This window comes from Ambystoma mexicanum, chromosome 3q, assembly GCF_040938575.1.
Source record: "Ambystoma mexicanum isolate Mex_15411 chromosome 3q, UKY_AmexF1_1, whole genome shotgun sequence".
Lineage (NCBI taxonomy): Eukaryota > Metazoa > Chordata > Amphibia > Caudata > Ambystomatidae > Ambystoma > Ambystoma mexicanum.
In genome coordinates this window covers 1000672997-1000685620 of record NC_090926.1, presented here as the reverse complement: position 1 = coordinate 1000685620, position 12624 = coordinate 1000672997, and positions in this window count along the sequence as shown.

Sequence of the window (12624 nt, the reverse complement as noted above, 5' to 3'; positions counted from 1 at the left end):
TTCGGGGTGGAGGAAAATTACAAGGTGTCAACGAATGAACCGGACAGAATGGGCATGGTTGTGCCAGGCTGGTTGAATAAGGCGGGTCACCAATCGGGAAACCTCCAAGCTAGGCTTTTGAGCAGTTCTATTCCTGGACCAATTGCCTCCTGGGACTCTTGTGGTTTTAGGCATTTTGGTTAATAATGTGGGCATAGGCAACATGTTTAAGGATTGCGCTGTCATATGTCTCCAGAACATACTATCTAGGAAGAATTTAATGTTTGATGTCTTTCATATATTAACACAAAAGGCCACAAAGGACAGCTAGGTAGACTGCAGGGTGGCCTGAGTGTAGTGGTTAAGAGAGCCTAGGTACACAATGCCTCCATTATTTCAGATACTATCCCAGCGAAACGAGTGCGTAAACCCTGCTTATAAATATGTACTGGAACCAAACCAATATGTATTTAGGGAAATGTAGAACACAAATTGGTACTATGTAAATGGAGTGGGGCATACCCCTCAGATGATGTATTGCTTATGGGTGTTCTATCTGCCAAATGAATGTGAGACTTTGATTTTGGCTTGAGTACTGCAGACAAAGTGTCAAAGCATCAGACCCAACAGATTAGTAGGAGGAAACAGTGGCCTACAATTTTAACGGACTGGTATTTTCAACGTTTAAACTAGAATATAGTAGGTGATTTGGTAGGGAAACCTACTTGGTGTGGGGCTTAGGGGATCAGTGTTCACAGATTGATTTAAAGTTTGCCACTGAGAGATTGTTTAGTCCATTTGAATAAGCAACCATATGTTGTTGTGTGCAACTTTTGAGGAGGGCAACCGACTATCAAAAGGTCTATTTTGTCACCATCGTTTTTCCCGATATATTTATTCAAAGGTGGCTAGAGGCCACATACCGCCTTGCAAGGTCAGTGGGCTTTACTTTTAAGATACAACAAAGCAAAAAAAAGCAATTGACTAATCAAGAAAACCCAATTCTGGAATCTGTTTGGGTGGCGCACTTTAGTCTTCTACATGCATCGCCGATCTCTGGGGAAATGAGTAAACAAGTCCTGGCTGTTGGTCTCTTACATTTGACAAAGATATATATATATGATATATATATAAAAAACAAAGTCTTGTTTGTTTGTGGGTTTGTATGGGACATTTTTGGGCACGTAACCCCTCATGAACGGTGAGGTCTGATGTTATGAGTTTTGCATAGAATATTCTTTATTCCTGTTGGGGAGAATTCTCATAAATGGCTGATTTCCCTTAACTAAAGGGTCCCCCAGCAGCTTTGCTGGATTTCTAGGGTTTATGTTTTTCCACCTGGTAAGAGTGTGAGCCTTTTTTCCCCACTCTTTTGCTGTATGTATTTTCACTGTTTGTGTGATCTTGGGCACTGGAGCCTCACCTACTCCATGTGCACCACTTTCTATGGGTGTTACACAGCACCTTCAGTGCAGTGACACAGGGTTGTCTTTAAGACTTCCCACTGACTCCATTTTTCTGGGGCTGACTACTGTCCCCCAGAAACAGGTAAAGTTGCCATTAGCTTTATATAGTCACTTTAAACCACAGACCCAGTACACCACATCTTACATGGAGTATTGGAAAGGGTTAACTCTTATTCCTTTTTGTCTGTGCCTCTTGGAGCCTTGTTTCGCTCCCTAAACATTAAGAATTGGCTGGTGGCAGTGGTATCTACCCTAACTTTTCTACCGCGATTATCTTATATAAACGTGGTATTGTTCCGGGTTATTATATTAGCCTCGAACATAAACCCGCTTGACCAAATACATTTTATTTTGGTTCCGGCTGGGTTTATTCACCATTTCATTTTGTTAAAGTCTTTCTCGTGTTTTGCTCTGCGCGCCAAAACGGGGATGACTCCTTTGTTCGCTGTCTTTTCGCAGGCTTCTGCACAGAAGCCCTCCTTAAGGCGCCTGATAGTCGAGGTGGGCAGGATGTGAGGGAGGGATCTTCGGACCCCTGCCATGGGTTCCCTTGGTAACCCAAGTCGCACTCTTGTCTGAATGGCTAAGGGGACTGGCCTTGCCAGGCCAGCCACCCTGCTGTGAGATTGACAGCCAGGCTGTATGAATGGAGGAAAACTGCATAAAAAGCAGGTCTCTGGGACTGGAAGAGCAGAGTCACCTCTGGAATGAAAGAACCAATGAGGAACTGGAAGAAGAGGTCCCCGACCACGACTGAACCGCCCAGTGAAGCCCTGCTGCAGGTCTGAATCTCCGAATCAGATGACAGAGTAGATCCTCCAGGAAACTTCTTCCCTTGAGCTGGTGGGACCAACCAGTTCACCCAACTACAAGCCAGGACCCCTCCTCTGGTCGAATTTGCTGTACAGAGGTACAGTGGGCCGGATAGCCAGGAAGGTCGGACCCTGCTTGGGTTTTAAGGAGCGCACCTTTTATTACTTGTTTTGCTCTGCTGCTGGCTTCTTCTCTGGGTGGCGCAGGACCCTCCGGCCTTCCTACTTCTGATCAGTCCGACAGTCGCTTCAGGAACAGTGAGCCTGCAGGAACCACCAGGAACGTCCGCCTCAGCTACAGCTCCCTCTCCGTTTTAAGGTACTGTGCAAATCCGGTTGTCCGTTTTGTTCAACCGCAGTGAAAGTGTTTGAAATCTTTCTCCAAGCCAAGGGCTTGTCCTTCTCTTCTCTTTGAACTTTTCTACCAACCAACCTCGCCCGGAATCTGTGCCACAAACTTTACCGTGAACTACCCTGAACTGTATGATCTTGAGCAAAAGACTTTTGACCCATTGACTTTGGCCCTAAGCCTTTTCTAGCTGATCTCCTCACTGTAATCTCTCTTGTTCAAATTGCAGTAGAGTACTTACCTGTTGGTGTTGTCTACTTTCTAATAACTTTGTCTTTCCCTCCCTTTCAAATTGCTGGAGTGCCATTTTGCTCCCACTTCATTTTGTGAACTTGTCTGGAGTTTAAGGGAAGTGGCGTGGTGTATTTATGATTGTGATTTTTGACTTGCTTAGAATAGTGAAATGTTATCCAACTGTTGAGTAAATAAATATATATTCTTTTACTTAGAAACCTTGAGTCAGTGTTTGCCTGAATCATAGTAATTGCTGTCCTTTGTGTAACTATTTGTACTGCTCACTTACTCTTGAGATAAGTCTGGCTGCTCCGCTACTGCTACCACTATAACTGTGTAGTACAGGCTTGTACCAAAGGTGAAATTGTACTGTCACTTGTAGTCTTAATTGTGTGTAGTGTTCCCAAAAGGTACTGCATATAATTCTGCCTAACAATTCCATTGCCGAATGAATGCAACTATTTCTGGCTCGATAGGTCATCCTGTTCCTGAGATAATTAGTCTTTTTCGGTTTTTCGGCTTTGTTTTTCAGCATTATATTTTGTGGTGTTCCACCTCCACCTACAGGTCATTTGTAGAAAGTGCTCATCATCACACATCAAAGCTGGAACATGATCAACACCTGATTAATTTTTATCACAAAAGTTTGTAATCGACAGGCATTTCACCCTCATGACATCAAATGGAATTTTGCTACAACTTGAAGATGACATAGTTGAATCAGTTGATTTGAATCAGGTTCCATGTTTAACAAAAATACTTATTCCTTCTGTATGCTCTCCTTTCATTAATGCTTTAAACCCACGAATATATTTTTACAGAAATGCCATGAAAAAAAGAGCAGTATTTAATCCCACCCGAATCTAAACAAAACATCAAAAGCTGAAACATTCTGAAGACCATGAAGTTGATAGAATTCAGCATGCTTTCAGACAGAACAATGAAAGTGCTCAAGAACCTGAAGCAAGTCTTACTAATCAGAGAATTTGTGCTGCTAAAAAACAAAGCAATGAAACTGCTGGAGGAACTGAAACACGGTTGCTGTTAAGAGAATTAGTGCTGCTGAACAAAGGAATGAAACTGCTGAAGAAAACTGAAGTGAGACTTACCGATCAGAGATTTAAAAATCTGAGAATGGACATCCTGGGCGAGCCGGGTAATATAGGCTAGTTAATATGATTTTAAAAAGTAATGACTCCTGAGCCCCTGGTCCCGGCAGCCTCTGCAATCGTGTTTTTAAAAAAAATAATAATAATTTGGTTTTATTAGTTTTAAATGAGTAACACAAAAGGAGAAAAACAAAGGAGAAAGAAAAAGTTTCACATATGTTGTACACCTCCATTAACGTATAATAGCTTAACTGAGATGGAACATATTATATCATTTCAATCTCACGATTTAACAGTAACTCCGTATTTCTGGGTGTATCGCATCAAAGGTTAGACTTTACCCACACCCACCCCCTCCCCTTCTTGGATTAGCACACATCTTATGAATGTTCTTATAGCGTGGGAACTTGAAAAGCACAGTGAACATAGTTCCATTGTCTGGTGGTTCTGTTACCACTTGATATGAGTTTCCTTCCACAGTGATTTGCTGGGTTTGGCGTTATGTTTCAGGACCCTGTGGGCTCCCCCGGTTGGGAGTTGGAGGTTGTTGTGATGTATTTATTCTTAAAGTCCACCCATAAAGCTTTGCATTGAGCCGCTTTATCATGTAAGGAGGCGGTAATTGTTTCCATCGAATAAATGTTTGATGCCAAGTTGATCCATTCATTTTTTTTTATTTTTTTAAATTTCTTTATTGGTTTTTAACAATATAACAAACCATAAACTTTATCATATGCTGCATATGTAACGCGCATCCTCAATTCTTCCCCTTCTCACCCTTCTCCCACCCCCCCCGACCCCAAGACCACGGTCCACTCGACTGTCCTAATCGGCCGGTTTAATGTCCAGGGCTGGCTGAACCATCTGAGGAGTCATCTTCCGCTCTAGGGTGAAGCAATGGCACTGTCAGCGCCACCCAGCGGTGTAGTTCTTCACTTGAGTCCAGCCTCTGTTCGTGGATTGCGGTTCCCATGCTCCGCTCTCGGCAGCTATCCACTTCGTAAGGTCGCCCCACCACTGCGCTTCGATCGGGCCTCTGGGGCTTTTAGAACCCATGGCTATGTGTCTTTTCGCAGTGATGTAAATTAAGTCTCTGAGTTTGTTTAGGGTCTTGTTCTTGAGGTTACGCTTGTATCTGGCCAAGATACAGGCCGCAGGATCTTGCACTTCCAATTCAATGGCTGCATTCGCCACCCTTCCCTGTACCTGTGTCCAAAAGATGCGTATCACTGGGCAGCCCCAGAACATGTGGGTCATTCCCACCCTTGGCTCGTTGCATTTGGGGCATAGCTGGATTTCAGCACTCTTGAATTTTGATATGGCTTCCGGTGTTAGGTAAGCCCTGTTGGTGATGTACAGTTGGATGAGTTGTAAGCGGGCGTTTCTGGAATTCTTTTTGTGGTAGTGGGTTACCTTCTCCCATTCTTTGTCCTCGAATTCCAGGCCCAGTTCATTTTCCCACTTTCCTCTGCTTCTAAGCTCATTCCTGGTCGTGCCTAGCATTAAGGATTCATAGAGTCGCTAGGTTTCGTGGCCTCCTTCGGCAGTGTTTAACATTATTTCTATGACCTCGTTGTCCGTTGCTAGGTTGGCAGCAGCAGGCCATCTGTCCTTCAAAGCCTGTATCACTGCTCTGTGGAGTAAGAATTGGCTCTGTGGTCTCGCTGAGGTTGGAGAATGTTAGGATCTCTTGGTCTTGAACCCGGTCTCCTAGGGTAGCCACACCACAGGGTTCCCATTGTGCACGCATTTCCAATTGGCCCCACTGTTGATGGGTCACGATTGCCGCTATGGGGATTTGTAGGGAATATGGATCTACGGACCCAACTGTTTTGCAAGCCCTTTTCCAAAGCTGGGTTCCAAGCTTGGCTAGGTATGGGTAGTGTCTTAGGGCTCCCTCCTTGACCCAGAGTAGGTCTCCGAGTAAGAGACTGGGTACAGCTGGTTGGAGGAGTCTGGTGTCTGTAGTGATCTCGTCGGCCATCCATCGCATCACGTGTCTAAGTTGATCCATTCATTCTTTCCTGGAGCTGTTGTGGATTTCCATTTGATCACTAATAAGGCCCGAGCAGCCAAGAGTAGGTAGGGAGTTAGGCCTTTCACTATGATCCAGTCATCTTCGTCTCTTTCCAGGCCAAATAGGGATCGGCGTCCCTTTGAATCCCGTCTATTTCCTTGATCCACCCCAGGACCTCGTCCTAGAACACTTTGATGCACGGGCAACCCCATCACATATGCCAGTAGTTGGCTATTTCTCCACATTTTCTCCAGCATCTTGGGCTCATTGTTTGGGACATTTTGGAGAGTCGGAGGAGAATCGTATTGCCACCTGTGCAAGAGTTTGATGCCGTGGAGTTTGTATTGACTGGATATGGAGGTTTTGGAAGCCGCTCTACACATAATTTCCCATTGGTCAGGTTGTATCTCTTCTCCAATGTCTTTTTCCCATCTAACTCTCAAGGGGTCCGTGGATCCCTCTCCTGCCGCTATTAACTCATGGTACATTGCAGATATGAGACCTTTCGTGTCAGATTTAGTGTCCAAGAGTCTCTCAAACGGGGTAAGGTCTCTTTTAAGTTTGTCTCTCCATTTGAACTTTGTTAATACACCTTTTAGTTGGATAAACTGAAATGTGGATAGGGTGCCTATACCCAATGCCTCCGTCAGCTCTGGAAGAGTGATGAATTAATCTTTTCTCTGCAGCTGCCCCACCCTTTCTAGGCCCGCCTCATACCATGATTGGAACCTCCCCACATTGGGAATGTGATTGTTTATGCCCGTCGACCATAGGTGGCTGAGCGGGGACAGCCAGGTAGTGATTTTGCGCATTTCTTTGCCTGTTCGCCATATGCTCCATATGGTGCTCAGTATGGGGTGGTCTTTGATTTTCCTTTGCACCCTTTTGTGTGGGGTCCATAGCCATTCCGATACCGTAGCCGGGAACAGGTAATGGTTGACCATTTGTACTCATTGGAGGTTTTTACGATCCCTAAGGTCTGGGATTAGGACACGCAACTGGGCGGCTTTGTAGTAAGTTTTCAGGTCAGGGAGCGCCACTCCTCCCTTGTCTTTGGGAAGTGTTAGCGTATTTTATGGGATTCTCGCTTTCTTCCCCTGCCAGATCAATCGTATCATAATCGTTTTGGCTTCCATAAAGAACCCTTTCGGTATCTCAACTAGTAACATTTGGAAGGGGTACAGGAATCGGGGGAGGCATACCATTTTGACAGCATTAATTCGTCCTAGCCAGGAGATCGTGAGTTTGTTCCATTTATTGAGATCTGCTGCGAATCGTCGGAGAAGGGGGGGGGGGGGAATTGGCTTCATATAGATCGTTCAGGGTTTTGGTGATCTGCATGCCCAGGTATTGTAAAGTAGTGTGTTCCAATTTAAGGCCTAGAGGGAGGAATTTAGCGCTGTTCTCTTCAGCAGATCCCTGGAGGGGGAACAGTATGGACTTGGTCCTATTTACTTTGAACCCTGAGAATTGGCCATATTCGTCTGTTAATTTAAGGGCGTGGGGGATGGATTTTAGAGGATTAGTTATGTGTAGGAGAATTTTGTCTGCATACAGTGCTAATTTATATTCCGTTGTCCCTAGTCGCATCCCCTCTATATTAGGGTCGGCTCTCATTTTATGTGCTAGGGGTTCTAAGGAGAGCGCAAATAAAATCGCAGAGAGTGAGCATCCCTGTCTGGTCCCTCGTTTTAGCTCGAACCATCTCGAGTATTCTCCATTTACAAATATAGATGCCTTGGGAGATGTGTATATCGCTCGTATCCCATCTCGAATTCTCGGGCCTATTCCAACTTTCTGTAGGACTGTTCCCAGAAATTCCCACTCTACCCAGCCGAAGGCTTTCTCTGCATCGATTGACAGAAGGACAGAATCGCTGGGAAGGTTATGAGCTGCATGGATGAGGTGTAATGTTTTGCGCATGGTATCAGTTCCCTGTCTCCCGAGAATAAACCCGACCTGGTCAGGGTGAATTAAGTGGGGCATTAGTGTTTCCAGTCTTGCGGCCAATACCCTGGCATAGATTTTGGCATCGAGGTTAAGGAGGGAGATGGGGCGGTAAGATCCGAAGAGCTTCGGGTCTCTCCCCTCTTTGGGAATCACTGTTATCAGTGCTCTCTTGAAAGAATCTGGTGCCACCCCGCCTCTATTATCTCGTTGAATAGTTCTGTTAGGAAGGGTGTTAGTTGCTTATTGAAGGTTTTATAGAAGCCGGCGGTGTAACCACCCTCCCCTGGGGATTTGCCCAACATTAGCCTTTTGATTGCGTTATTGTGGGCATGGTGATTGATGCTAAATAGGAGGTCGTGTCTGATTGGTCAGAAGTTATTTCAGAGGTGTATAAGTTTTCATAGAAGTTGGCGGAGCACTCTGGGATAGTGAGAGGGGGTGAGCCAAGGGGGTGGGGTCTTCTATTATTTCCTTTACCTTGCGTTCCGCCCTTTGTTCCCTAAGTCTGGCTGCTAATAGCGCATCTGCCTTATCTCCCTTTTCGTAAAAGTTTTGTTTGAGAAACTGCAATTTACGTATTACCTGATCGTGTTCCAACATCCGTAGTTCCTCCCTTTTTCGTTGGACTGCTTTCATTTTATCAGGGTCCACCTCAGAGTTTTTTCATACGTCTCCCTCTAGCTGGCGTATTTCAGCCCATAGTCTATGCTCAATAATCTTTCGCTCCCTTTTCTTCGAGGATCCCTTGCGTATTAAAATGCCTCTCCATGTGGCCTTCCCATCCTCCCAGATCGTTTGTTTGGACACTTCCCCATTGTTATTCATTTTAAAGTATTCCTCGATTTCGGTCTCCATTTCAGTTTTGAAGACCGCATCTTTCCAGAGGGTCTCGTTGCACCGCCAGGCCCCCCCCCGTAACAGGTAAGTCTGCCCAATTGATATCTACTAGGACCATGTCATGATCGGACCATGTTATCGGGATGATATCTGAGTAATGTGCACTGCTTGTGAGATCTGCTGTGAGAAATATGTAGTCTATATGGGTCAATGTGTTGTGGGGGTTTGAATAGAAGATGTATCCGCTTTCGCTGGGGTGCAACACTCTCCACACATCTCTCAATTCATACAGTTCCGTAATTTCAGACAGTTCGGTGCGATCCCCTCTATTTTGGGTTCTCGTTTCAGGTTTTCCTGGTTTCCAATCTTTGGACGGGTCTGCCCATTGATTAAAGTCACATCCCAGGATTATATGTCTCGTGGCTTCTAACATTATTTTAACAATCGTTTTCTCAAGAAATGCTGCCTGTCCGGTGTTGGGCGAGTATACAGTGGCAATGGTTACCTGCCCTTTCACAATTTTTCCCCCATTATCAGGAGGGCACGACCATCCACATCAGACCAGGTCTTCTCCACTTCAAATTTAATTCCTTTCTTGAGTAAGATTCCGACACCTCCTTTCCTGAGTGGACCAGAACCCCAAAACTCCAGGCCCTCCCGCCTCCCCAGAACGCTCCGCTCCTCTCCTTTTGCGAACTTTGTCTCCTGTAGAAGAAGGATGTCAATATTGGATCTACGAAATTCCCTAAGCACCAGAGACCTCTTAGTCGGTGAGTTCAAGCCCTTCCCATTGATGGTCCCAACTCTGAGGGAGTCTCTTTCTTTAAGCTTATCGGACAATGCCATCGTTGGTTATTTTCAGCGACCAGACAATTATTCGCTCTCCCAGTCCCACATTATCTTTGGTATTTCGGAGTAGTTCAGATGGTGCTAGTACCTTTTCCAAGTTTCTATTCCCCCTTCCCTCCCGCTCCCTTCCCCTCCTGAGTTGATGGTGTTCAAGTGGACCCAGGAACTGAGGATGCAACATTTGCAGCCTTTGATGGCGTCCGGCTCGGACTTGATGAGTGTTCAGTCCAGTGTCGGACCATCAGTGGGGACTGTTGCTTCACGGCCCAATCAAGTATACCATCTCAACATAAGATTGACCCCCCCCTCCTGTTCTCCCCCCCAACATCACCTGTTTCAACAATAACAATAATAAACATACAAAGGTGTAACATTACGTGCATTCTTCGGCCTTTTCTTCGGACGTTCGTTTCCCCACTTACTTCAGGGGGAGCTCTGCGGCCGGCAGCCCCCATGTCAGCTGTGTTCCTGGGTCTCAATCACTGTGGGGGTCTGTTTCAAGTATCTCATCCGTGGATTTCGATGCGTTGAGTCATAAGATTTGTGAGACTCGCCTTCATTTTCCACTGTCAGGCGTGTTGTTAGGGTGCCTATATTTTCTTGATCCTTTTACTCTTTCTCGGAGTTCCCATTGCATCCCAGCTCGCTCGGTTGCACCTCCTTCACCGTCTCTTGGGCCTGATCCTAGAATGTCTGCAATGCATTCCTTGATCTCCTCCTCGGATCGAAGAATAATTTTCCAGCTTCCGTGCTCAAAGGTGAGTGAGAAGGGGTATCCCCACCTATATCGCGTGCCCTGTTCTTTGAGCCATTTCGTCAAGGGGCTGCAGGTTTATATGTTAAGGCTGGAAAGTCACGGTCAAATTCGAGGATCGGGTTCAAAATGTTCTGGAAGCGATGGAGAACGCCTGCCCTGGCCGCAGTCACCTTCTCCGCAATGAGTACATCCCACAGTTTCATCCACCACAAGGGCAGGAGCGGGCCCTCAACCGACTTCCATGTACGGGCCACCACTATTCTGCCCGCCAGCAAGCAGTGCAATAAGAGTCTAGCTTTGGGGCCCTTGAGCGGGTAACTCCCCGGAATCTGGGCGCCTAAGAGGATGGGTTCAGGTTCTAGTGGGAGTGTGATGTGTGTCATTGCTGCAATGGCCGCCAGGCATTCTTTCCAGAAAGTTTGGGCCTTGAGGCAGGTCCACCACATGTGGAAGAAGAATCCTATCTGGCCGGCCGTATCATCTCCAGCAGGCCGGGTCCAACGCTTGATTCATGTGGTGCAGTCTCAAGGGGGGATAGTACCATCTCAGTAGGATTTTGTGGGCGCATTCCCTATTTGTAACACAGGAGGAGGCTGATTGGGTACGGGTCCAAATGTCCACCCAGGACTGGTCCTCTATGGGGTGTCCCAAGTCTGCCTCCCATTGCGCCATGGCCCTGGTGAGAAAAGTCCTTTTGGAGGAGCTTGTATAGTGTTGAGATCTTACCTCGGGGTGGAAGGTCGTTGAGAGTGAGTTCTATGGTTGTGGGCGGACGTGTTGCTGCTTGACGAATCTGTGGGTGGGAGCACCTGTGACGCAGTTGGAGGTAAGTGAATCTGTCCGTTTCTTGAAGGTGGAAGTTATCCTTACATTGTTCATAAGAGCGCAGTTGTCCTCCCTCGAAAAGTTGTCCTATGGTCTCCAGGCCACCCGTAATCCAGTTTTTGAAGTTCCTGGGGGCCAAGCCCGGGGAAAAGGGCTTGGCCCCCAAGACCGGGGATGAGGGGCTGAGTCCCCTGGGGACTTTCTTCTGCTTCAGCGTCCTATCCCAAATGGCCACAGTATGTCTGGTGGACAGCAATAGCTCCTGCCATGGCCGTCTGGTCGCCGGTGAGATGTGGGGAAGAAAGCGTAGGGGTAGAGCTAGACGTGACTGTTCCAGGTCCACCCACCTAGGACGATTTGTTATTGTTTGCCATGCCTGGGTGCACGCTAACTGGGCCGTCATCTGGTATTTCTGAAGGTCTGGGACTCCCAGGCCACCAAGTTTTGCATTCCCCATCATTTAGTCCTTTGGTATTCTGGCTTTTTTCCCCCCTCCGGATAAAGTGCAGCATCTTCCTCTGTATGTTCTGGAGTGCTGAGGTCGGGATCAACACCGGGAGGGCTGAGCATGCATACAAAAATCTTGAAAGCAGGTTCATTTTACATGCAGTGATCCTTCCCATTAGGGAGATCTCCTGGGAAGCCCAGCGCTTCAAATCCGTCTCTAGTTCTTGAAAGAGCGGGGGAAAATTCACGTGGTAGACATCCGCTGGTTTGGCAGGGATCTGGACCCCAGGTAGTTGATAGCCTTCGTCTTCCATTGGATCGGGCATATTGGTATCAACTCTTCTCGCTCTCTCGGTGAGAGTCCGACTCCCAGCGCTGTTGATTTATTAAAGTCGATAGAAAAGCCTGTGACCCTTCCATAGTCGTTCAGTTCGGCCAGGGCGTGGGTGAACGATCTGCGGGGGTCGGTGATCGGTAGCAAGACATTGTCTGCGTAGAGGGCCCGTTTATGGTGCGAAGTCCCTACTTGGAGACCCTTGATTGCGTGGTTCAACCTAATTCATTGAGCAAAGGGTTCCATGATCAGGGCAAATAGGAGTGGGGGCAGCGGGCATCCTGTCTCGTTCCGCAGGTCAGCGAGATGGGGGGCGAGAGATTGCCGTTGATTCGGAGTAGGGTTCTGTGGGATTCATAATTGGCTAGAATCTTCGTGCGGAATTCCGGGCCAAATCCAAACGACTCCAGGGTGAGCCTCATAAATGTCCAGTCCACTTTGTCGAATGCCTTGGTTGCGTCTAGCGCTATAAGAGCCATCTTTTTGTCTCCACGTGTGGCTAGTTCCACCAAATTCAGAGCTCTGCGGATGTTGTCTGCCGTAGATCAGTGCTTCAGGAAGCCGCATTGGTCGGGCTGAATTATGTCTGGAAGGATGCGGGCTAGGCGAGTCGCCAGGCTCTTGAAGTAAATATTGGCATCAATGTTGAGGAGAGCGAT